A 7,483-nucleotide genomic window follows, 5' to 3' on the forward strand; every position below is an offset into this window, starting at 1 on the left:
CAACATTGTTTTATCATTGCTACCAGAGAAATGAGTACTTTAGAAACTAGGCCGAAGCTTCAATTTGAATTCCGTTTGACTCTTCCCAGTTTGTTTTTCTGGTGTTTTTTGGGGATTGCCTTTCAAGATTATTTATACATCAGGGAATTGTGCAATTTCGTGAGTCAAGTTTACTTTCTTGTCCCTTGTTTGGTCATCATAACCCCACAATCTTAGTGTATAATTCACGTCGCTGACACAAATGAAGACATCTGTGGTGTAAAGCCACCCTTATTTTCGTAACTCTAAGCTGACAGAGAAGTAATGAAACTGGAATTTGTGTTCCCTTAATGATATTGGAACTCATTTCTAATAGTTTATTTGAGAATTTTACTACTGCCGCATCCTATTTGTGATATATTTTCTCCCTGTTCAGTTCCGATTAGCTGCAGCTTCCTGGTTATGAAATGTAAACAAGATATGATGCTCATCAGATGGAAAAGTGTGTCAGATGCATTTTTCTTTATATTACCAATGATAGCATTGCTCAAAAGCTGCAGTTTTAAAATCATTTGCAAATATAATCTCTATTTTAAAGCTAGTGGTGTGTCTCTCAGTTGATTTCTTGCAGTTGATTTACCAAACTGAAACTGTCAGCTGCAAGAAATTTGGATGCATGATAGCACGTCCAGCATACATTTCCTACTTACATAATATCACTTAACACAAATAAGTCAAAATCATTGAAATCCCTTCATAACAACTCTGTGGGAGTACCTACACCACCTTTGATCCAGAGTATTTGCAAATGTTTCAAGGTTTGTGAAATCTGCTACTTTCAAACATTATTAAAACAATTGTTTAAGAGCTTGCATCAACTGTAAAGGGATCAATTAAAATTTTATTGGATAAGAAGAAAATTGGCTTAAGACCTGGTGACACATAAACCTTGTTGGTCGTGCTTCTAAGTCAAGAACAATCATGTGACTACCAGACACAAAGGGAAGCTACAAAGTGACATTGGAGAGGGAAGGCAATCAGTGCACAAATACAGGCAGAGAAGATCGACAAATATGCTGCTGAATAAAATTCAAGAGCTGGAGGGAGAAGGTGATTAGCCCACTGATACAGTCGCAGAGAAAGTAGGCATAGAAAGAGGAACATACCAAATTATTGCAAGAAGCAAACCTACCTCAGAAAGAAGTCCGTTTTTTTTCTCTGTTAAGCAGTTCTTTGAAATATTGAGACCTGGCTAAAAAGGTCTTGAACCTGTCAAGTCATGTGAATAACTTGGAGATGCCAGAGCTGGGTGTGTTCCCAGAAATGATGTAACTGGGAACCCAAGTGTTATTGTTTGGTCAGTTGGAAAGGACTATTGAAAGCTGATGGAGAGAGGGCTCATAGGAGTCTGCCTTCTTTATCACAATCATACTTGTTGACTAAAGTTGACAAGATGGCCACCTGGGACTTTTTTAAGCTGACACAAGATGGCCGAAAGGGGTTGGCAGATATCACAGCCAGGCTTGTGATCCCCATATAGAGATACTGGATAAGATTCTCCGTAGGAATAAACATCAGGGAAGTTAACCAGGTTTCTGTAAACAGACAGTTCTAAACATAAGCATTTTAACAAGGAACATTTTTGAAAGATCTTATTTAGCCACAATCCCACGTGTTATTTAGTAAAAAGTAGAAGGAAAAATCTTGACTGTACAATATTCTGAACTTATTTGGTAATTGTAAAGTTAGAAATGCAACAATAAATTAGTGTGAAAAGATTAGTTGCATTCCTTGACCAAATGTTTGTCGACAGTAAAACGACGCAGTACATTAGTAGTGAAGATAAAGCAATAAATGGTGTAAACAGACAACCACTAAGAGAGCATAAGAGGTTGTAAAACATGCAGAGATAAACAATTGCAGGTTCTTACATCCAAAGATGAAGGGAAGATTGACAGAGACAGATTACAAAATACAGCGCGAAGCTGTGCTTATGTGCCCTAGTTATTTGTGGAATCTAAACAAATTTCATTGAATGACTTGGTAAAGTTGTAAAGTGATTGAATTTCACCCTCATCAGTGGAATTTGAATAGATGTTTTCTAAGGAAAGAAAATTAGTATTAGAAAATGTTTACAGTAGAAACAATAAAAGATTCAAGAAATAAACTGGTTTAAAATTCATTTACAGCATGTAAATAGCAGGAGTCGTAAACTGCAGCTGTAAGTTCAGACGACTTTGTTTGTTTGATGTCAGGTTGAAGAAAGAGAGGGGCTGTCCCAATCTGTGTGTCACAGAGTTGATTTTAAAGACTGTATAACAATTGGTAGAAATTAATATCCTTCCTAATCCTCCATACTAAAGTTAGTAGAGAATTTGGCAGATTTCTATGTGATAAACAAGTATTTAGGTTACTGATAAATAATAGTGCAGCTAGCAAAAGTTTGGGAAGGAGTATAACTGTCAGAAGCATTTCAAGATCCCAAAGACAGATGATGGAGGTATCTGGTAGACATCATGGGAGGACCTAGAGCTGTTCATAGAGTTGTTCATCATTGATCGTGTGTTTACTGGATTGGATGTATAGTTTCGGGGGATATAGCTAACAATGACATCAATGTTGCATGTAATTATTGTAATGCAAAAGGTATAAAATGTTGTATTCAGCTGGGGAAAGTTAAAGTGTCATTGACCTCTTCTCTGATCTGAGCTGTGATTAAGAGGACAACTGAGCCCCACATGAAAGCCAGATTCAGAGCAGGCTCTAGCCTCTCCTTCATGCAGTAGTATAACTCTGAATAAAGATTGCTTGTATTGCTGAGCACAGAACTCAAGACTCCTCTTTGATATTGCACCCTACAACTATACTTGAGAAAGCTGTTGTTGGGTATAAATCTTGACTCACTACAAGTAAAGAACTGCTGTTCTTGTGGAACTGTATACCTACAATGTTCTAGTTTTGTCTGACAGGTGCTGCAAACACTTGACAAGACATATCGTTTTGCATTCACTATTCAAATAGGAATTTTCCTTTCTATTTGAAGTATCATTGTTGATTTGTAATGTCTTCGTTCTGTTTAGTTAAAAGTAAAATCTACAAAAAATGGAATGTTGTTGGCAATTTCTTGATTGGCGGGGTGATGTCATTCAGTAAATTTGGTTGACATATGATCCATAAGGATTGTAACAGGCTACAGTGGTTCAAGAACACATCTCACCACAGCCTGCTCAAGTGCATCGAGATGGACAGTAAATGCTGGCCTTGCCTGTAACACATTTCTAGAACAAAAAGGAGCTACGGTGAAGCAGCATACCTCAAAGGGCACAAAATCTAACCGCTATTCACAAAATACTAGATGAGAGGTTAATTGTGCCTGAAAATGCAATCAAATATTTTTTAAACGAGGTTGGGCAAATTCAATCAGAAGCCAAGAACATTGTGGGTCCTCTCTCTAATTACATTGAAGCAGAAAGCACATATTTCCATCATAATAAGTGTTATGGAGATTTCTGATTAATGGTAATAAAAATGTCAAACCATTTTTATTACAAAAATGTGAAAACACTGTGCAAGCAGTTTGGTAAATCAAATGATAAGTTTACCGGCACAGACATGATGGGCCAAAGGCATGCCTCCTGTTCTGTAAAAACTCGACTCTAAAATGTACGATAAGGCTAGTGATAGGGAGTAGGCATCTTGCAGAGATTTTGTGCTTTGGCAAAGCTAAGTGTCACCTTGACAGTAACATTACCTCTCAGAACCCAAAACATAAAAATGTAGGATAACAGGATGTAGGTTTGCTCGCTGAGCTAGAAAGTTCATTTCCAGACATTTTGTCACCTTACTAGGTAACATCTTCAGTGGGCCTCCAGGTGAAGCACTGCTGATAATTCCTGCTTTCTATTTATATGTAGGATAACACTTTATTGTAGCCTTGAAGGACTGTTAGACGAGTTTGCTGCTTAAGTGTACATACATGACTCTAAGGCTGGATACCGAATTCCACCTGTGGGAAGTTTGTTAAGAATTTGTAAAAAGTGTGATCACTTTAATGTGTGCCTAGAATTTTATCCTGTACATTCCAAATAATTATTTTTAAAACAGCTTTTGATACATTAAAACACCTTCTGGGTTTAGTGAACACTGTAGGTACACAAAAGACCTTAGCAATAGCTGCATTTGTATACAAAAGGCTTTGTAGTAGGCTAATGTGTGCTAACTTGCATATTGCTGCAAACCCTTATTCTCAGACTCTATATTCTTTATTGTGAATTTTAGTTCTTCATTTATATTTTATTTTGACTCCTCAAAGGAAAAGATTCAAAGGTTTATATTGCATTTACATTTGTAGCCATTTGCTGTCTTTCTTAATTAGTAGCAAGTCCCATTCCCCTCCTACTGACTGACATTGGGTGCCAGTCAAGCAATATTGTGACATTTGATTTCTCAAGCCGTGTTTCTCAGTGCTTACTTGGTCTTGACCCTCCCTTTGGAAGGTCTCCAGCTCCACAACCCTTCAAGACATCAACACCCTTAATTCTGGCATATTCTGCATTGCAATTTATAATCAATCCACCTTTGGTCCCATGCGTTCGGTTATCTTGGCCCTAAATTTCCCTTCCTCCTAATCAATGGCAAACCCAGCCCTCCTGCAAAATCCTTCTTAACAACATCTGGGGCTTGTGTCCAAACTGTCAGAGATTTCCCCATAATCACTTCATTCAACAGCTTCACATAGTCATATTCACAGAATCATACCTTACAGCCAATGTCTCAGATACCATCACCACCTCAAGGTATGGCCTGCTTCAACAACAACAGATCTAAGAGAGATGGTAGCACTGTGGTGTACAGGGAGGAGGGAGTATGTCCTGGGAACCCTCAACATCAACTCTCGAGCCCATGAAGTCTCATGGCATCAGGTCAAACACTGGGAAAGAAGTGTCCTTCTGAGAACCACATTCCTTCACCCAACACTGGCTCATGAATCCAGGTTGAACACCACTTGGAAGGAGCATTGAGGGTAGCAAAAATACAGAATTAAGTTCCACCATCCAGAGTACAATGTACATCATGGTAGTGGGCGGCACGGTGGCACAGTGGTTAGCACTGCTGCCTCACAGCGCCAGAGACCCGGGTTCAATTCCCGCCTCAGGCGATTGACTGTGTGGAGTTTGCACATTCTCCCAGTGTCTGCGTGGGTTTCCTCCGGGTGCTCCGGTTTCCTCCCACAGTCGAAAGATGTGCAAGTCAGGTGAATTGGCCATGCAAAATTGCCCGTAGTGTTAGGTATAGGGGTAAATGTAGGGGTATGGGTGGGTTTCGCTTCGGTGGGTCATTGTGGACTTGTTGGGCCGAAGGGCCTGTTTCCATACTGTAATGTAATGTAATCTAATCACCAAGAATGGCTCAGTAGTACCATCACTGACCAAGTCCTAAAGGATACGGCTGCTAGACGGAGTCTGCAGCAAGTGGTGACAGAACCAGAGAGAAAAACCTACTTGACCTCATCCTCACCAATCTACCGGTTGCAGGCACATCTGCCAATGACAGTATGGGCATACAGACCACATGACCATCATGGAGATGAGGACCCATCTTCACACGGAGGATACGCTCCGTAGTGTTTTGCCACTATCACTATGCTAAATGCACAGACATTGAACAGATCTAGCAAGTCAAAACTGGGCATTCATGAGATGCTGTGGGCCATCAACAGAATTGTAGCCAACTGCCATCTGCAACCTCATACCCTGGGATATACCAGGGGAAATCAACACTGGTTCAAAGAAGTGTGTAGGAGGGCACTCAGTTAAGTAGCTTAAGTATTTCAAAAGGACAATAGAGCTTCATTGTCATTAGAGAGACTATTTGTGATTTAACCTGAGGGTCACCACAGCAATGAAGCAGTGAGGTTGAGGCGTAAAGTCCTTTATGGAAACCTCAGCCAGCGGAGGAATTGAACCCACACTATTGGCAGCATCTCAAACCAGCTGTCCAGTTAACTGAGGTAACCAATCATCCTATTTTCAAGATTAGCACCAGGCATACTAATCTGGTGAGACAACAACACAGGACCATTTGCATATCAAAGAATACAAGTGGTCCCACAACCAATAGATTAGATCGAAGCTCTGCAGTCCTGCCACATTCAGTCACAGTTTGACAGAATACTTCACAAATATCTGCATCCTCAAAATGATACTAAGAAACAGTTGGAAGCACCTGGATACGGGAATGGCTACGGACCCTGACAACATTCTGACAATAGTACTGAAGACTTGTGTTCCAGAACTGGCCATGTCCCTAGCCAATTTGTTTCAGTACAGTTACAACATTGACATCTATCCAACAACGTGGAAAATTACCGAGGTATGACCTGTATACAAAAAGCAGGACAAATTCAATGCCGCCAAATTATTGCCCCAGTCTACTCCTTAATCATCAGTGAAGTGATGGAAGGGGTATTTGACAATGTTATTAAGTGGCACTTGCTCTGTAACACAATGTTTTTTTTTAGAAACTGTACAGGAGGCCATTCAACCCATACTGTCTGCAAGAGTTCTCCAGCCAGTCCCACTCTCCAGCTCCATCTTCATAGGCCTCTAAATTCATCTCTTTCAAATATATATCCAGCTCTCTTTTGAAACCTCTGATGAAGTCTGCCTCCATCGCTCCCAGGCAGCGCACTCCAATCCTAACAACTGGGTAAAGTTCCTTTTCACCTCTCCTTGCTGGCCATTTTGAAATTGTGACCCCAAGTTACTGACAAAGCAACTAGTAGAAACAGAATATCCTTTTTTACCATATTAAAATTATTCATAATTTTGAGCACCTCAATAAGGTCACCTCTTAATCTTCTCTGCTCCACGGATAATCAGCCTGATTTCTCTCATCTTTCCTTGTATCTAAAATACCTCTTTCCTGGTATCTGTTGGAGCCTGTAAATATTGTGAGATTAATGTTACTCAGATTAGGTTCCACCAGGGCTACTCATTTCCTGACCTCATTACAGCCTTAGGCCAAACATGGGCAAAAGAGCTGAATTCCGGAGGTGAGTGGCAATTATAGGAAGGGGGGAAAGTCTCAGATACAGTCACATAGCTGGGTTAACTCCAGGAAAGGTAAGGGAGGTAGGCACCAAGTGCAGGAGTCTTTTGTGGATACACCCATTTCAAACAGGTATGCTATTTTGGAAAATGTAGGGGGTGATGGATTCTCAGGGGAAACGTAGCACGAACAGCCAAGTTTCTGGTATTGAGACTGGCTCTAATGCGAGTGGTATGTCGACTTCCAAGAGATCAATTGTGTTAGGGGATTCTGTAGTCCGAGGTACAGACAGACGTTTCTGTGGCCAGCAGCGAAAAAGCAGAATGGTGTCAGGATCAAGGATGTCTCAGAGAGGGTGCAGAATGTTCTCATGAGATCGAAGGGGCAACTCTTTCACACAGAGAGTGGTATGGGTATGGAATGAGCTGCCAGAGGAAGTGGTGGAGGCTGGTAC

The sequence above is a fragment of the Chiloscyllium plagiosum genome, unplaced genomic scaffold (assembly GCF_037043375.1).
Source record: "Chiloscyllium plagiosum isolate Xiang-an unplaced genomic scaffold, Cpla_swu_hap1 HiC_scaffold_53X, whole genome shotgun sequence".
Classification (NCBI taxonomy): domain Eukaryota; kingdom Metazoa; phylum Chordata; class Chondrichthyes; order Orectolobiformes; family Hemiscylliidae; genus Chiloscyllium; species Chiloscyllium plagiosum.